The sequence below is a fragment of the Helianthus annuus genome, chromosome 4, assembly GCF_002127325.2.
Source record: "Helianthus annuus cultivar XRQ/B chromosome 4, HanXRQr2.0-SUNRISE, whole genome shotgun sequence".
Taxonomy (NCBI): domain Eukaryota; kingdom Viridiplantae; phylum Streptophyta; class Magnoliopsida; order Asterales; family Asteraceae; genus Helianthus; species Helianthus annuus.
In genome coordinates, this window is record NC_035436.2 from 180,419,544 (window position 1) to 180,439,345 (window position 19,802).

Sequence of the window (19,802 nt, forward strand, 5' to 3'; positions counted from 1 at the left end):
TCGTGAACAACGGTTGATTTTCTAACCCCTGTTTGCACAAAACTTGTTGAAATTTGCAAAAATCAGGCTGTTAAAAGTTCAGGGGTTCGAAAAACTGCAGAATCAGGGTTGCACGGTCGTTCCTTGGTGGAACGGTCGTGCCTTACCGGCTGTTCACTGATTTTGATGTTGGCTCGGTATCGCACGGTGGTACCGTTGGTCGCACGCCGTGCGGTTACGACATTTTCCGGCCACTACTGCTCGATCTCGGTGACGCACGGCCGTGCGACAGGCTGCATGCCCGTGCCATTTGCCCAGATCAGTTTTGACAGGACCTTCATAATTGTGCGTTCTGCTGTTTTCGAATGAAATTTTTCCTGTTCCTTCTGTTCTAATGATATTCCTCATGCAGATGGATCATCCCTTCCTTCAATTTAACCCCAATGAGGAACGAGAAGCCCTTTGTATCCCAAGACGGGACGCCTTATGGAGAAGGCGAGGGCAATTTGGCGTCCCCTGGAGGTTGGATTGGGACGTTATGAGGGAGCTCAATCAGTTTGAAAGACTTGAAAACATGATCAGTATCCCACTTGCGCGCCTAGTAGCTGTCGCCCGACCCATCTATCGCGAGCTAACGATGGAGTTCTTCTCCACCTACGCCTAAGAGAAACCACTTGCTGCTAGAAGGCCAAAATTCCGCTACAAGGAGCGGGTAACTTTTAGGTTGGGCGGACGCTGGCACAGTTGGTCGGTAGGTCGATTGGGTAGGAGGCTGGGTATCTACACAACTGAAGACATGGATTCCGAGTTCTTCACTGAGCAGTTTACGTTTCCGTCTGATGAAGCACGGGCTGCATTCTGGGCTGCAAATGCTATTGGTGACCCTTACGACCCGAGAATGTCTAAGGCTTCACGGTTGAAAGACCCTTTGGTTTGAGTGATGCATCATGTGTTTAGCCACACCATTTGCGGCCGCATGGACAGTTTGGGTAACTGTCCAACACCGGATTTGATTTTTCTGTACGCGCTGGTTGATGGAGTACACATCAACCTACCCGCAAGGATGGCTGAATACTTTGTGAAGTGCTCAGGTAGAACGCCCAACAGTCAGATTCATGGCGGTCAATATGTGACCGAAATTGCTTACAACCTAGGGTTGATAACTGATGAGGTGCTTGAGAGTCTCACTCATGTGACCGATGGTGTTTATGTTGATATTCGGTTGTTGAAGTCGATGGGGGTAATTGTTGAGACTGATCACGGGGATAGGTTGAGGGGGCTCAACAACGAGGTCTGGGACCTGTTGCCCCCACTCCCATCAGAGTATGAGGATGTGGAAATGGAGGAACAGCATGTAGTTCAGCAGCACGGGCAGCACCAGCCACAGACACCACCACACCAGCCATCGCATTCACCACAGCACCATGATTACCACTAGCATCAGGAGTGGCCAGAGTTTTACCAGCAGTTCCAACAGATGCGAGTTACGCAGGAGCAGCATGGGACTTATATCGACCAGATCAGGGCTAGTCAGGATCAGCTCAGGGCCACTCAGGATCAGCTTAGGCATAACCAGGAGAGTTTATACCAGGGGGTGAGTGCCGGATTTTCATACTTATTCAGGGAGATGCATCATGCATTTCCCAACTACTTTCAGCACCCTCCACAGTTCCCACCGTGGAACCCACCTGGTTATGGTGATGCGGGCCCATCCTTCACGAGAGACGATGATGGTGATGACAAGTAGGAGATGGTGGTGTTGTTCGTTGATGGTTTTTATTATTTCAGTACTTGTTATTTCGGGTGTTCTTTTTGCGTAGTATTTCAAACACCCTCGGATTGTATTTTATTTTCAAACACTTTACTTTATCTCTTGTCTTTGTTGGCATTTCTAGTATTTCTATCTATGTACATTATGGTTTTTATGTTTATTCTGTTACTGCTCTGTTTTGGTGTACATATGACATACATGCAGATCCGACATATCTCGGACCGGAGCATATGACAGACACAGCTTTGGAAGTCTCGTTTCATCAGATATCATTTTGAGGGGAGTACTATTATCCTTTTTCTCTATATTTCGGGTTTCGCATTGGGGACAATGCGAAGTTCAAGTGTGGGGAGGGGGTTAACTTTGTTAACTTTGTTTGTCCTCTAAAAAAAACCAGAAAATTCATTCAAAAATATCTGTTTTCTATATATATTTTAGTAAATAAACCGGTTGGTTGTGTTTTAAAAAGCTTCGGACTTGATAAAAACTCGACAAGCAAAATATTTTTGAAAAAGGAAACCGGAAAGCGTGACAAACAAAGAAAGACTTGCATGATAGTTTTCACACTTTTACCCATTCCTTCCGCTATGTGAGCATATTTGAGCCTTGATATTGTTATATATTTGTTCATTTCGGATATAGGAATGAGCCGGATGTTATGTGTAATTTAGAACTTGTCACTAGAATGCTTGTTAAGACCATGAACTTGCGAAATTGTGTAGAAGTGATAGAGGCACCTAGATTACCACTTTGTGTTAGCCTTGTTCTTTATGTTATGTTCCCCGTAAACCTTACATTACCCTTTAGGATTAACCATGTCGAGCCTTCCCGTTTACCTTTGTCTACCCAATATTATCGCCCACTTAGCCATATTTAGCCTTTTTTTAAACCTTTTAGCGTTAAAACTCGGCCGAAATAATCGTTTAACTAGCGCTTGTTATAGTTTAATTTCCATTGTATAAATCAGTTTGTTAGTATGTTAAAAAAACAGAAAATAAAACACCCTAAAATAGGGTGAAGTTGACAAAAATCGAGCGATTTTTAATGCTAAAATTGTTTAAATCTTGTTGATAAGCTCGGTGTCACAAAAGTCGCCTTTTTAAGGCGTTAGTATGTATAGTTGTATTGTTTGTCGCTAGTTAAACGCTAAAACCGAGTTTTAACCGTTTCGCCACTTTAAATGTCCATTTCCATACCCTTCGCCCAAGCCTAACGTTACAACCCGTAAAGACCTCTGGATTTACACTTTTTCGCATGTTAGTTGGTGGAGATGAGATCTTATAACAAGCTTATGATATTACACATTTCATTGACGAGGCATTGAGTGTTTGCACGTACACATTTTATGTATGGTTCATAAATAAAACCGAGTGTGTGTGAACATTGTGAGTTGTGTGAAGATTAACATGTTGAGTCGATTAAATGTGAATCACGGCTTTTTGGTTGTCGCTATAGCATTGCATATGCTTGTTAGGTTTGAGTCTTTTGATGCTGTCTTTCGAAAAACCGGCTAGCCGTTTATAGTGTTTTCAATAAAATAGTGTGTAAATTATCGTTCTTGTTTGATTCTATCTTTTTTTGCATTTTAGTTTAGCTTGCTTGAGGACAAGCAAGGTTCAAGTGTGGGGAGATTTGATATTCGCTAATTTACACATATTTTAGTCCCCCATTTTATCCCTATTTTATGCGTTTTCAGCCGTAAAATCGTCATTCGGATACTTAATTATGTATACTTTTGTTTACAGGCCTAAAACAGCATACCGGACAAGATGATAGTGAAAACGAGGACTTTCCGGACAAAACGACGAAGCTGCGAACATTCTGTTAGAAAACTGACCTGGGCAAGTGGAACGGTCGTGCGGTCTGAGGAACGACCGTGCATCTCCGACAAACCAAACCAGCCGGTGATGAACGACCAGTGCAACACGGCGTGCAAGACAGTCCCGGTGACGCACGGTCGTGCCATACATTGCACCCCATGCAGATCCGATGTTCAGCAAATTCCCGGTGATGAACGGCCAGTGCTTCAGTCCGTGCAACAAGATCCCGGAAACGCACGGTCGTGCGATATGAAGAACGGTCGTGCGAGACCGAAGACCAGTCAACTCTGCTGATGTCATGAACAGTAACTCCAATAATGCAAAAAAGTGAACGGTCGTGCGATCGGTGCACGACCGTGCGACATCGAAAAAATATAAAAAACGAACACAAACATTCTGTTCGTAACTTTGGAATTTTGGAGAGCTTCACAGGCGATTTTCAGGCTCCGGAAGCATTAGCTTTAGCCCGGATTCAAGCCACATTGTCCGGTTTAGCTCGATTACTATCCGGATTCTCATTCTTATGCTTGTTTATGGTTTGGTTTCTTAAATCTTTCCATATTTTTGTTAAGTTTCAAGCATTTAGATTGATTATTTATGTATTATTGTAGCCTTTGGGCAAAAACACAACAATTCCTTGCTTGATTATAGCCATTAGTATGTTAATCTTTGTTTGTAATGACATTTGGAAGTATTTTCTATGATTATCTTTGATGATTAGTTTGCAACCTTGTTATTGATATTGATTTCTTGATTATAAGTAATTGTGTTGGATGATTGGTACTTGGTTAGTTAAGATAGTTGAAAAATGAAGCTTAATTAATCATGTATTAGTATACTTTTAAGTTGGTTAACTAGTTTAACTTGGTTAAAATGTGGGCATCATGATACTAGAAATGGTTAGTGGTTTAATAAAATGTAATTATTGTTAATCAAGAAAGCTTGCCCTCACGGAAGGACCCTAACGGGTTAGATGGTGTTGTTATGAATTCTTGCCATGATTTGTTAGCTTAGTTAGTAGTTTCGGCCAAAATTGCTATCTTGGTGAATTTATGTGCAAGATTTGTAAAATGAACTCGGTTGTGATTTAATCTAGTTTATGCTTGTCTCGGTGGTTGCATTGTGTTTATCGGTGTAGCTTTCCTTGTTTAAGTGAGGTTAGAAAACTCCTAACGGATGACGAACTTATTTTTAGGAGATTTTCATAGACATTTATCAATTGCACGTTAAAGAACAATTTTAGGTGGTTAAAGTGTGTTTATCGTTTTAGCTTTCCGAATGATTGTCATGTTAGGATTCCCGAAAGGGATACTAATTGTCTTAAATTGGAAAATTGACCGAATGCTTCTAGTGCCAAAACCGACTTAGTTGACATGCTTTGGTTGTGTATTAAGCAAGGCTATTTATCTATTTTAGTATTTGAAATCTACTATGTTTTATAAGTATTTGTTTATGCTTACTTTAGTTTAATTAAAACCAAACACCTTATGTTTTTACCGGTAATTTAGTGACAAAAGTCTAGTATTATTTGTCCGCCCATTTCCGTGGATCGATACTTGGTTCTTACCGATACTTTACTACATATATGACGGGGTACACTTGCCTCTTTCGTGTGTGTTTTGATGTATCACTTTTATAAATTTAAAACCAAATCGTGTGTAATTTCATTGTAAAATATGTGTAGTCGCGCACACGTCAGAAAGCATAGGCATCTTCTCAATGTTGCTAGAGCATTATTGTTTCAAAGCAATGTTCCATTAAGGTTTTGAACTGAGTGTGTATTAACTTCATCTTATTTGATCAATAGGACCCCTTATTCTGCTCTGAATGGTAAAACTCCTTATGAATTAATCCATGGTTTTAAACCTTATCATTTAAAAGTGTTTGGATGTTTGTGCTTTTGTACTGTTTTGAATGAGTCTGATAAACTGAAAAGTAGGGCTGAAAAATGTGTGTTCATTGGATACTCATTTGAGAAAAAAAGGATACAAATTGTTTAGCCTGGACACAAAAATAATTGTTTTTTCTAGATATGTCAAGTTTTATGAAACATTTTTCCCTTTCAAAGAAAAACTTGTTTATCAGAATTTTGATACAAATCAAGATAAGAGTATTACAAGTCTGTTTTTTATGAAAACAATAGACTCCAAACATTTTACACAAGTGGATGATCCCTATAATGATGGAAAGGATAAAGGTGAGTGTGACACAGGAACACGTGGGTCTCAGCAATTAGATGTGTCCATTCCTCTGAAATCAATTACACAGGCTCTAAACATATCTTCCATGGTCTGGATTATCCTTTCACTTTGTCCGTCTGTTTGTGGATGATAAGTTGTGCTTAGATTTAACCTGGTTCTCATGGCTTTTTGGAAACTAGTCCAAAAATGAGAAGTAAAACGGCTATCTCTATCAGACATAATAGATAAAGGAATTCCATGTAATGAAACTACTTCATTTACATATAACTTGGCTAACTGTTCCATACTGAAAGTTTTCTTCACTGGAAAGAAATGAGCAGATTTGGTCAGTCTGTCTACAATCACCCAGATTGTGTCATTACCTTTTCGTGTCTTGGGTAATTTAGTAACAAAGTCCATTGTTATAATTCTTATTTCCATATTGGCATCTCTAATTATTGCAGTAACCCTGAAGGTTTCTAATGCTCAGCTTTAACCTGTAAGCAGGTTAGACATTTAGCAACGTAGGTTGCTATATCCTTTTTCATTCCTATCCACCAAAAATTCTTTCTAGAATTCTGTGGCATAGGTTTCCTTGTCTAGGTATCCACATCTTTTTCTTATGGAACTTCCAAATTCCATCTGATCCTTGTTCTAATTTCTTAATCATTCTTTTTAATCCTTCAGCATCATCCTTGATTGTTGTTTCCTGCACCTCTTTAATTTGCTCATTTAAATCTATCTGCAGATTTAATCTAAGAGAGCGTATTTGTTTCGGCTTTTCATGATACTTTCGACTTAAAGCATCAGCTACAGCATTAGCTTTGCCTGCATGATACTGGATATCACAATCATAATCACTTAGAATTTCCATCCATCGTCTCTGTCTCATATTTAATTCTTTTTGCCCAAAAATATACCTTAAACTTTTATGATCTGTGAAGACAACAAACTTATTACCATAAAGATGGTGTCTCCAAATCTTAAGGGCAAAAACTATGGCTCCTAACTCTAGATCATGGGTTGTGTAATTCTCTTCATGTTTCTTAAGTTGTCTAGAGGCATAGGCTATAACCTTTTGACGTTGCATCAACACACATCCATATCCTGACTTAGATGCATCACAATAGACTATAAAGTCTTCAGTTCCTTCTGGTAATGCGAGTATAGGTGCGTTGGTTAACCTTTGCTTAAGAATCCTAAAGGCTTCTTCCTGTTTTGGTCCCCATTCAAACTTAATTGATTTGCAGGTCAGTTTGGTTAATGGTATGGCTATCCTAGAGAAATCTTGGATAAACCGTCTATAATATCTTGCCAATCCAAGAAACTCCTTACTTCCGTTGGTGACTCAGGGATTTCCATTTAGTAATCGCCTTGATCTTTGTGGGATCCACATGAATTCCTTCATGATTAATCAGATATCCAATGAATTGCACTTCTTGTAACCAGAATTTACATTTTGAGAATTTAGCATAAAGCTCTTCTTTTCTCAATAATGTCAGAAGTGTATGCAGATGCTCTGCATGATCCTCTTTACTCTTAGAGTAAATTAGAATATCATCCATAAAAACAATTATGAATTTATCCAGGTATGGTTTACATATCATGTTCATCATGTCCATAAATGCGGCTGGGGCATTGGTTAAACCAAATGGCATGACTGTAAATTCATAATAGTCGTACCTTGTTCTGAAAGCAGTTTTAGGAATGTGCTCTTCCTATTCTTTCAGTTGATGATATCCTGAGCGTAAATTGATCTTAGAAAAGAATCGAGCTCTTTGCAGTTGATCAAACAGATCATCGATTCTCGGTAGTGGGTATCGAGATTTTTAATCGTAACCTTGTTCAATTCTCGGTAGTCAATGCACATACGCATTTTTTCGTTTTTCTTTTTGACAAACAACACCGGTGCTCCCCATGGCGATGAACTAGGTTGTATGAAACCCTTGTCAAGAAGTTCGTCCAATTGTTTCTTCAGTTCCTGCATTTCTGTCGGTGCTAATCGATATGGTGTCTTGGCAATTGGTGGCGTTCCTGGTATTAGGTGAATTCTAAATTCAACCTCTCTATCTGGCGGTAATCCAGGTAACACATCTGGAAAAATGTCTGAGAATTTAGATATTACAGGAATATCTTTTAATTTTTTTCCTTTAGTTTTAATGATTATAGAAATCATATACACTATTGCTCCTTTCCTTGCATAACTTGCGGCTTTCATCACAGAGATGAATTTTGTTGACTTGGTTGGCTTTTCTCCTTTAATTGTGATCTTTTCACCACTTGGTGTACTTACTTGCACCGACTTTTGATCACATAAAATACCGGCATGATTGGCTACCAACCAATCCATTCCTAATACAACATCAAATCCAGCTAGATTCATTGGGTAAAGGTTAGCAGAAAAAATTTGGTTCAAAATTTCTATTCTTGCCTCCTGCAAGATTTCACTTATCTTAATAGAATCTCCATTTGTTGTCTCCACCAGACAGTCTTGTCGAAGTTTAGTTAATGGTTGGTTGAGAAGTTGGTAGAAAGAAGTATTGATAAAACTTTGGTTTGCACCAGAGTCAAATAATACTTTGGCAAAAATATCATTAACTAAAAATGTACCGGGTATCACATCTGGAATCATCTTGGCTTCCTCAGTCGTCAGAACGAATGCTCTGGCATTCTTCTTGGGTCCTTCCGTTGTCTTGGCTTTGCTAGTTGTTCCTAGAGCTAGTTTCGGACAGTTCGGTTTTATGTGACCAGTTTCTCCACAAATGAAGCATAGCCTATTACTAGGTTTTCTCCTATAGTCTTTTTTTTATGCCCAGATATTTTGCAAAAGTTGCAGTATATTGAGCACTTTCCATAGTGTTTCCTTTTGCAATACTTGCAGTAGGGTGTAGAGGAAGAACCTGTACCTTTCCCATGGTTAGAATTACCGTAACGAAATTCTTGGGTAAGCCTTTGAGCTAGGTTCTTTCTCTGGTTTTCTTCTTGTGTACGTACCAATTCATCAGTCAGGGTGTTTGCTAGTTCTACTGTTTCTTCTATGGTTTGGGGTCTAACTGCCTTGATTACATGTCTGATCTCACTAATTAATCTCCAAATATAACGGGAGATTAACACTGGCTCAGGTGAGGCTAAGGTTGGTACTATTCTAGCTTATTCAAATAATACGGTAGTATAACCTTTGCAGTCTATTCCAGTCATTATATGATTTAGAAACTTATTGGCAATTTGTTCCTTTTCATTAGGAGGACAGAATTTTCTTTCGACCATCTCCTTAAAGTCAGTCCAGTCCATATTATAAACTCTGTTACTTCCTCTAGACTGTAGAATAGTATTCCACCACTCTCAGGCTGCATTCTTAAAAAGATTAGAAGCAAACATAATCTTATCTTCATCTATGCATTTACTTATCTTTATGAGTGCTTCTGTCTTTTCTATCCAACGTAAGGTTGCAATGGCTCCTTTATTGCTTGGGAATTCTATTGGTTTGCAGGCCAAGAATTCTTTATAAGAACAACCATAAGAAATGGTTCTTTTTCTTTTTGGAATTGGAGCTTGGATCAGGGATCGGTGATTTTTGTTTACACTATGACTTGGTTCAGCGGGTTGGCGTTTACTTCCAGTTACAGATTTATTATTTTCTACTTCCTTTACAGTCTTGATAATATAGGGCATAGCATCTATACTTCCTTGTGCGACTATATGTTCGATGGCACTATTATTCACTTGGTTCCCGTTATTATCATTATTCTGGTTTTCTTGATTAACTTCGTTCGACATCTGAATTGTAAACATTTATCAGGTATTAATATCACAGAATAAAATTTAATACAGAGATTTACACAAACAATCATACAAGCAGATTGATCAAAAACGTCGAACATTGTGACTTTAGTCTTTTTATATATTTATATATATGCATCGATTACAAATTATAACTGAAACTAAACACACTAGTATTTATGCATCTATATCTATTTTAGTTGGTTATATATATATATATTATATATATATATATATATATATATCTCAAAATACAATATTACACACATGTCCATATATTATTCTAGGTGTCGTGTATCCAATCATGTATCTCATGCTCGAAGTATTTCCAAACTAGCTTATCTCCTATCTGTCGAATTATATCTCCTTCTTCCACTAACTCGTCACCATATGAGTGAAGTTCTTCCAAATTTTCTTGGCTCATATGTGGCATGGGTGTCACACCCCGATTTCCACGTGTTGGTGGGGGATTACCGTGACGTAGTTGGCAACAATATAGTCAAACCACACAATATTTAGATGCACAGTGGAAGCATAAAGATTGATATATTTCAACCATCGAATGTAATATCCAAATATCACAAGTAGTCGAAATAAATCCACATGTGATCAAAATAAAATAGAAATATTGTTCAACAGATAGTGGCATCCCGAGCTTGCGAGACCCTAACGATGCTAAGGAGTGGCCAGCCTATTTCGTACAGAACCTGCATTTAATCTTTTTGAGGAAAATACGTCAGTTTACACTGGTAAATACATTCAACCGACACTTTTGTAAAAGGTTTAATAAAAATTGATTTGAATGCACAAGGTACAAACCCTTTATAACTTGGGATAATTTATCAATTAAATCTTGTAAAAGAATTACATGTTCACTATGCGTTCAATCGCCCGGGTCGTGCCGGGTTTAAGGTTAATAGACACGCCACAAAGCATAAAGCCGTGGCGGGAAAACCAACGGTTATACCTTTATAATTATAGACACATTGTCGAGTGTACGCCTACACCCGCGTGTCGAGGTCGTGGCCATTTCGTAAAATGATGCCAAGGATATCCGGGACATGGTCATTAAGCTCCCAAAGGCGTAAAGCCAACAAAACCAATTTTTAAACGGGTCACATTGATAATACCCAACTACTAATGAGTTGGGGTCAATTGCCCGACCAAGCGGTATTTTAAATACCGTAACCCAAGCCCGTATAAAGGAAAATAAGTTAAAAGTATTTACCTGAGCAAGTAATAACCTCAATAAACAAATGCAAGTATCTTTTACTGGTCTCCTATTCTGGAACGAAGGTTTATAACAACCTATTAGAATCCTAACGGGTCTTTAATTTAGCCTTAGCTTAGACCGGTTAGTTTCAAAGGATAATTACGGTTTAATTGTGTGAAAGGCGAAAACCGGGAATGGAATGTGGTTTGGACCCAACAAGTTTGAAGACTTGTTTTATATGGGTATAATAACCACACTCTGGATTTTGAAGTAAAAACGATAAGGTTTGACCCGTTTCGGCTAGTTTATGTAAACTAGCTACATAAACCGAACCGTGCGCGCAAAAGGCGTAACGGGTAACCGTAAGAGTCCTACACAGGTTTCCTAAGTCAATATGCTTAAAAAGGTTGTGGTATCAGTAGGATACCTTCCATAATGCCCATTATGAGTTTAATTCCGATAAATGCCCCGTAGGGGTATTTCGGTCATTTTAAAGATTATAAAAGAGGGTTCCGAGTTCTACAGGCAATCTGAGTTTTCCGAATAGTTTATAAAGTCCAAAATACTCTATTTATTATTTAAAATCAGTAGCAACTAGAATCGGGTCAAAATACCATGTAGAACTCAAGTTATGTCCAAAAAGGGTATATTCGGTATTTACCGAATCAATGCCATAACCGCAGGTTATGAGCAGGTTAAAAATAATTAAAAATCTTTAAAAATCCCAAAATATTATCTTACATCAGTGTGTAAAAGGTTTGGTGTCGAAATTTGGGTTTAGATAGGCTTTATGCTAAATGCGCCGTTTATTTACTAAAGTTTCCGTAATTGCGCTATTTAGCCTAACTCCTATTCTAGACCTCGGATTGACGTGAAATTATAGGTACATGCTTAGAAATCAGTAACTAAGGTTATTGTCCTTTCACATATCCAAAATTCTCGTTTTAAAGTAAAAAGGGCGTTATGGTCAACTTTTAAGCATTTAACGGAAATGTGCAAAAGACTCGGACAAACAACGAACCGGTCACAGAGGGTTATACCATCATGTAACCTGGTCCTAAGAGAGTCCTAAGGCATATCTAAATCATACCATAACGGGTCAGAACTGAAGCCAAAGCAAAAGTCAAAGTTTTGCGACTTTCGGTTCCGAACCGGGTCAAAATAGTAAATGGTCGGATCAAACAAGCTTAGACCAATTATAATACTTATTATCATGTTTTATAAGTGTCAAAACATGTTACACGTCATCTACATTACTGATTATGCATAAAATCGAAAGTTAGCATTCTGTTGACTTTTTCTAAGCAAGTTTGACTCGACATTCGGACTAGTTAGAGTGGAAATCAGAGGGTGCCATTTTAAGGGTTTAAAGCCCACATGATTACCGACATATAACTACCTTTGTTTCGATTAATCACTGGACCATTTGTGATTAACCGTTAAGTCAATCGTTAATTACGACGGATTGACTTTTAAGATATAACTAAGCAAAAACTAAACCACAAAGGGTTAAACATACTTACAAGAGTCCTATGCACGACTTGTGAAACTTAGAGAGAATGATTGAGCCTCAGAAATGATCAGAAAGCAGAATGAAGGTGTGAAGAACTTGGTTGCAACACATTGGCCTTTTATAGTGTTCTAAATCCTCCAAGATGGTGACAACTAAGTCTATGGGGTGATCCAGATCATTTACAAGTGTTTCCTAGTGTCTAGGAAAGGTTAGGGGTCATCCATGTCTCTGAAAATATCTTACTAAGTCGGTTAAACTGTTATAACAGCCAACAGCCAACTTTCTGTCGCTGGGCGTTCCTTAGGGACCGTAAGGCAGGGCCTTTGCGGTCCGTAAGCCTTTGACAGAGAAAACGTTTTACCCTTTCGCACCTTACGGACCGTAAGGCAGGACCCTTGCGGTCCGTAAGCCCTTGTCAGAAGCAAAAAAAAAAATAACCTTTCATGATTTGAACGGACAACTTGCAATGCATTTTCTGGTTTAATTTTCAGCACAATGCCTTTAACCCATGCTTGGACACTTATCTACTCTATCATGCAGAATCATTGGCTTGCATAAGGATGAGATTCATGAACAAAGGTTTAAATTGCATTATTTTCTTAGGATCCAAATTAGTAAACTTGGACATCCTTTATTATTAGTAATTATCGGATTAATGTATACTAGATGTTTATTAATCATGCTAGGGTCTTGGGATTTATGAAGAAGTCGATCAGAGGTATAAGTTAACATGTCGACATGTCTAAAAATCCTACCACACATCTTTTAATTAAATCCGGGTTTACCATACTTGTCGTATGTGACACGTGTCGTTTATTTATTGGACACAAATTTTCGAGGTGTTACATCCTCACCCCCTTAAAAGAAATCTCGACCTCGAGATTTATTGAAATAACTTAGGGTACTTTTCTTTCATTGTGGATTCTACCTCCCATGTGTACTCGGGACCTCTACGGGCATCCCATTTTACCTTCACAATCAGTATATACTTCCTGCGAAGTTTCTTAACCTGTCGATCCTCGATCGACATAGGTTTTTCAACGAACGTTAAGCTCTCATCGATGTGTACATCTGTATGTGGTATAACTAGTGATTCATCAGCGAAACACTTCTTTAGATTGCAGATGTGGAACACATTGTGGATACCACGGAGCTCTTCCGGTAAGTTTAACTTATAGGCAACGATCTGACACGTTCGATTACTTCGAATGGTCCAATATATCTCGTGCTTAACTTGCCTTTCTTACCGAATCGCATCACCCCCTTCCAGGGTGATACTTTAAGCAAAACCTTGTCGCCTACCTCGAAATTGAAAGGCTTACGCTTCAAATCTGCGTAGCTCTTCTGCCTGTCCCGGGCAGCTTTCAATCGATCGCGAATCTGGACGATCTTGTCCGTCGTTTCAAATATTATATCAGGTCCTGTCATCTGGACATCCCCAACTTCTGCCCAACAAACAGGCGTTCTACACTTTCTACCATATAGGGCTTCAAAAGGGGCAGCCTTAATGCTTGTATGGTAGCTGTTGTTATAGGAGAATTCGACTAAGGGCAGGCGGTTATCCCAACTACTACCTAAGTCGATCGCACATGCGCGAAGCATGTCTTCTAATGTTTGGATTGTACGCTCACTCTGTCCATCTGTCTGAGGGTGGTAAGCCGTACTGAAATTCAAACGTGTGCCCAAGGATTGTTGGAAACTTTTCCAAAAGTGTGACGTGTATCTAGTATCTCTATCAGAGATGATAGACACAGGCACGCCATGAAGGGCTACAATCTTATCTACAAACAACTGGGCTAGTATATCGGAGCTATGAGTCTCCTTTATGGGTAGGAAATGTGCTGACTTAGTCAGTCTATCAACTATTACCCATATCGTATCGTTTCCCTTCTTTGTCTTTGGCAACTTGGTGATGAAATCCATTGTTACCATTTCCCACTTCCACTCGGGGAGTTCAGGCTGTTGTAGCAAGCCTGACGGCTTTTGATGTTCAGTTTTCACTTACGCACAAGTCAAGCATTTTGCTACGTAGGTGGCTATAGACTTCTTCAAGCCTATCCACCAAAAGTTTGCCTTCAAGTCCTGGTACATTTTATCAGCTCCAGGATGGACGGAATATCGGGAACTGTGGGCTTCCTGAAGGATAACGTCTCGAAGACCTCCATAAACAGGAACCCATATCCTTCCATTCAATCTCAGAATTCCGTCTTTGCCATAGGATAACTGCTCTTCAGTTACTCCTAGCTTTTCGTTAGGATAGTTAGCTTCTAACACAGCTTCCTTCTGTGCAGCTAACAATCTCTCATTCAGACTGTTCTTGATCTCAATGCTCTTGGCATTGATTCTTATTGGTTTCACTCTTTCTTTCCTGCTCAAGGCATCTGCGACTACGTTGGCCTTGCCTGGATGGTATCTTATTTCACAGTCATAATCGTTCAGAGTTTTCATCCAACGTCGCTGCCTCATATTCAAATCTTTCTGATTGAATAGATGCTGGAGGCTTTTGTGATCAGAATAGATCACAAATTTAATGCCATACAAGTAATGCCTCCAAAGCTTTAGTGCAAATACAACGGCACCCAACTCCAAGTCATGGGTGGTGTAATTCTTTTCATGCACCTTTAATTGTCGTGACGCATAGGCAATCACCTTGCCCCTCTGCATAAGCACACAACCCATACCGGTGTGCGATGCATCACAATATACGACAAATTCTTCCATTCCTTCCGGCAATGTCAACACTAGAGCATTGCTCAGCTTTTGTTTGAGGATATCAAAAGCTTCTTGCTGCTTAGGGCCCCAATTAAACGTTATACTCTTTCTAGTTAAAGAAGTTAGGGGTGCAACAATTCTTGAAAAATTTTCGATGAAGCGTCTGTAGTATCCGGCTAGACCTAGGAAACTACGAATCTCCGTAGGTGTCTTCGGCTCCTGCCAATTCATGACGGCTTCAACCTTGGCGGGATCCACTTGGATACCACGCTCGCTGACTACATGTCCAAGGAATTGGACTTCTCGTAGCCAAAATTCACATTTAGAGAATTTGGCGTAAAGCTTTTCTTGATGAAGCAGTTTAAGAATACATCGCAGATGCTTCTCATGGTCAGCTTGACTCTTGGAGTAGATGAGGATGTCATCGATGAAGACAATGACAAATTTATCCAAATACGGCTTGCAAACGCGATTCATGAGATCCATGAATGCGGCAGGTGCATTTGTGAGCCCAAAAGGCATCACTAGGAACTCGAAATGGCCATATCGAGTCCTGAATGCGGTCTTGTGCACATCTTCGTCTTTAACTTTCAATTGATGGGAGCCTGACCTTAGATCGATTTTGGAAAAGTAGCTCGCTCCTTGCAACTGATCGAACAGATCGTCGATCCTGGGCAAAGGATACCTATTCTTGATTGTAACTTTATTCAGCTCACGGTAATCGATGCATAGACGCATCGAACCATCTTTCTTTTTGACGAACAGGATCGGTGCTCCCCAAGGAGATGAACTTGGTCTAACAAAACCTTTGGCTAGCAGATCATCTAGCTGCGTCCTCAATTCTTTCATTTCCGTGGGTGCCAATCTATATGGTGCTCTCGCAATAGGCGCGGCTCCTGGAATGATGTCGATACTGAATTCCACTTGCCTATCCGGTGGCAAACCAGGCAGTTCTTCCGGAAAACTTCGGGATAGTCAGAGATGACTGGGATGTCATCAATCTTGGGTTTCTCCTCACCAATAGCCACCTGTGCCATATAAATGACACATCCTTTCTTCAAACATCTGGATGCCTTTAGCATAGATACTTGCGCAGGCAATCCATGTCGAGTATCGCCCTGAATGGTAAGTGGTTCTCCAGACGGAGTCTTGATTACCACTTGCTTCTTGTTGCACATAATTTGGGCTTGGTTATGCGATAACCAATCCATACCCAACACTACGTCGAAACCAACGAGTTTAAAGGGTAACAAGGATAAAGGAAATGAGTGATTCCTAATGGATATAACACATCCATCTAAAACAGTTGAGACTGTTCCCATAGTCCCATCAGCTAGTTCTACTTCATATTTCACATTCAATGTTTTAACAGACAATTTTAACAACTCACAGAACTTGTCATCCACAAAGGATTTATCTGCTCCAGAATCAAATAACACTCTTGCGAATACATCGTTGATAAGAAACGTACCGGTTATGACGTTGTCGTTCTGGATAGCCTCTTGAACATTCATCTGAAAGACCCTCGCATTGGTTTTTTTCCCATCTTCAGCTTTCTTCACTATCTTCGGGCAGTTAGTCTTGATGTGCCCTTTCTCGTTGCAACTATAACAAGTTGCATCCTTGAATTTCTTGCACTCAAGAGTCCTATGCTCAGAGGACTTGCATATCCCACATGCCTTCGGCTGGGATTTCTTTTCATACCTGCACCTTCCGAAATGGTGCTTCTGACAAACCTTTCACATGGGCTTGTCGCCCGACTGTCGGTCGTTCTTCTTGTTTTCTGACCCCTTCTTGTGGTCACGATTCCCCGGTGCTTCTTGTTAGACCTACGTGAATCATCATCTTCACGTTTCCTCTTCTCACTATCAGCATTTCTCAATGATCTCTGCCTCACTGCATCCAGTGTGAGAGACAGAGATATATCTGCCACGGATCTGAAGGTAGCAGGCCTAGAAGCCTTCACGCTAGCTTTTATCTCTGGGGCCAAACCCCCAATGAAACACGCGATCCGTTTGGGTTCCGGTGTTACAAGGTACGGAACCAATCTTGACAGAGTGTTGAAAGTCGTGAGATAAGCCTGGAAATCCAGGTTCTTCATGACCAACGATAGGAAATCAGATTCTATCTTCTCAACCTCGTGCTGAGGGCAGTAGTTTTCTTTGATGAGAGCAATAAATTCCTCCCATGACATGCTATACAAAACAGCCTTCCCTGAGGCTTGAACCAATGATCTCCACCAAGCTAGGGCTTCACCCTTAAATGATTGCGATACAAACTTCACCACATCCCACTCAGCACAACCACTAATGTCCACCACGGTGTCCATTTCGTCCAGCCAGGTCATGCAATCCACAGCGCCCTTTTCCCCGGTAAAATCTCGGGGTTTGCAAGAAACGAAATACTTATACGTGCAACCCCTGGCGCGAGGTGCATCATCGACTACTTTCTTCTTAGGACGGACACTATTCTCATTCGATGAGTGTTGATCGTCATCCTTCTTAGGTTTAGACTGGTTTGAGGGTGGTTTGCTGTGATGTTCAGAATAGGTTTTTGGTTTAGAGTGTGGTGCAGATCGGGTCCTGCTTCGAGACTCGGTATACTCTTCGTACTGCCGATCTAAGGCCGCCTTAACAGCGCCGTCTACTAAAGCTTTTAATTCTGCGCCCGTTATATTGATTTGGGCGTTATCATTTTCATCCTCCTTTGATTGGCTATTAACTCCATTTGGGTCAGCCATTTTTGAGATCTTGATCTGCTACAAGGAATATGACAGAATTTCATTTAGGAGTTTATTATGGAATTGTCTTTTATGGCAATTCATTAACCATGGTAAACATAGACCATATTCGGTTAATTTGTTACTCACTTTTATTTAGGATTTGAATATAACTTATCCTAATTACAAACAATATTGTTAGTGGCACAAAAGTCTAGTCACAAGGACGTTTTACATATTTTACTAGCCAGGATTTCAGAGAATCAAGGCATGAAGGCTTGAACCATAGTTCTTTTACCTTTTCTGATAGGGAGTCATAGACTACAACTGTCTTTTGTCTTATATGACAATAAGTATGGCCCATAGGCACTACATCACTAATGGATGATTTAACCCATGATTTATAAATCATTAACTTAGGTCTTGGAATCCTATGAAGGATTCTTACATAAGCATGACGCGTGTGACTTTAACGAATCACATCTGTCAAGAATGTTAACACGTATCCAGAGGTTAACAGGAATCTGAACCTTTTACTCAGGTCTCACCATCTTGGCCGGGTCTTTTAATGACACCAGACTAGGTCTCACCATTAAGATTCTTTATTTAGGCAGACTTATTTAAAAGGAATGATTTTTAATTTATTCCATATAATAATGTTTTAAAATGACAACAATGAAATTTATAAACTTAACATTCCATTAATCATAATAATGATTACACACTACCCTAAACGGGACTTTCAATAGACAAATACCTACGCAGAGGTTTTACAGAAAACAAGTCCACGCAGGGACCAAATACATGGATAGATGTCCGAACAGGGACAAAAATAAGTCCACGCAGGGACTGAAAGGCAATTTTCCACGCAGGGACTAAACACAATAAATGTCCACGCAGGGACTTGGTTAAAATAGGAAATACAATAGAACATATAAAGACTAATGATCTCGCTTCTTCTTCCCCTTTAACAGGTTTGCTAGGCCCTTAAGGAATCCACGATTGTTCTTACGTTCTTGCTCAAAGTCTCGTTCCACACGATTTAATCGGTGAAGGATTTCTTCCTGCTCCGGTGGGGAAAAACGTGGCTGCTGCGTTACGTGCTGAGCCGGAGTTCTAGCAGGAGCTGGATACCCATGAGCTGCGTATCCTAATCCCCAAGGGTCCCCATAAGGTTCGTCGGGATGGAGGGCGTTGTAATTGGCCGCTACCACGTATGGGTCGGCATCCGCATAATTATAGTTGTAGCGCGTGTGAGCTGGCTGCTCAAACGGGTTGTATGCTGCGGAACCGGCGTACGCAGGTATAGGGTTATCATACCCGAATGGTGGCGGAGGTGGTGCAACTGGTGCAGAATTCACCTCTGCAGGGTGGCCCGAAGGTTCACCCATTTGTGGTTCTTCAGGCAATGGCAGAAAATGACTTGCACTCGAGTGGCGAGGGGTGCTAAAGTGAAATTCCCCTCCTCGGGTGGACATCCGCTCGCCTGATCTCCTACGCCTTGGCGGATCTGGAGGTGCTTGTTAAACTGGTGGCGGTGGAGGCGGTGGCGTAACTGCCACGAAACGCGAATCCTCAAAAGGATCCTGTTGATGTTGCTGCTGCTGGTGAGGTGAAGAATGGTGAGAGGGTGTAAAGTACCACTCGCACTGGTTAAACCTCGCCTGGTAACTGTCGGGACCTTGATAGGGTGTTCCATGAAAGGATGACCAATCAGAGATCTCGATAGGATGGTTGGGAGTACCTCTTGCGGGTTCTATGGGGTCCGTGTCCTCGTCCATATCTACCGCATTATCCTCGGAGAAATGGTCTTCGGGTCCTAAAGGGTTATAACCTATTGGTTCTTGGACATAATCAGCCGGGTTGAACTGGGCTTGGAAGAAAGGAGTAGGATCGCCATAGGAAAGGTGCGAAACAGATCGTTGGAGAGGTATAAACGAAGGCTGAGGGTTACTGGGCTCGTTCTCCGATTTTGGTCCAAAAGAGTGACGGTATGAAGGTGTCGAACTGTGTGAGGTAGATCGTCTTGCGGGCTCAAAGAGGTTCCTCCTATGCCTCTGAGGTTCTTCGCTCCGTGTACTGGAAGGAGCTCGCATATGTGATGGTCCGGCCTCG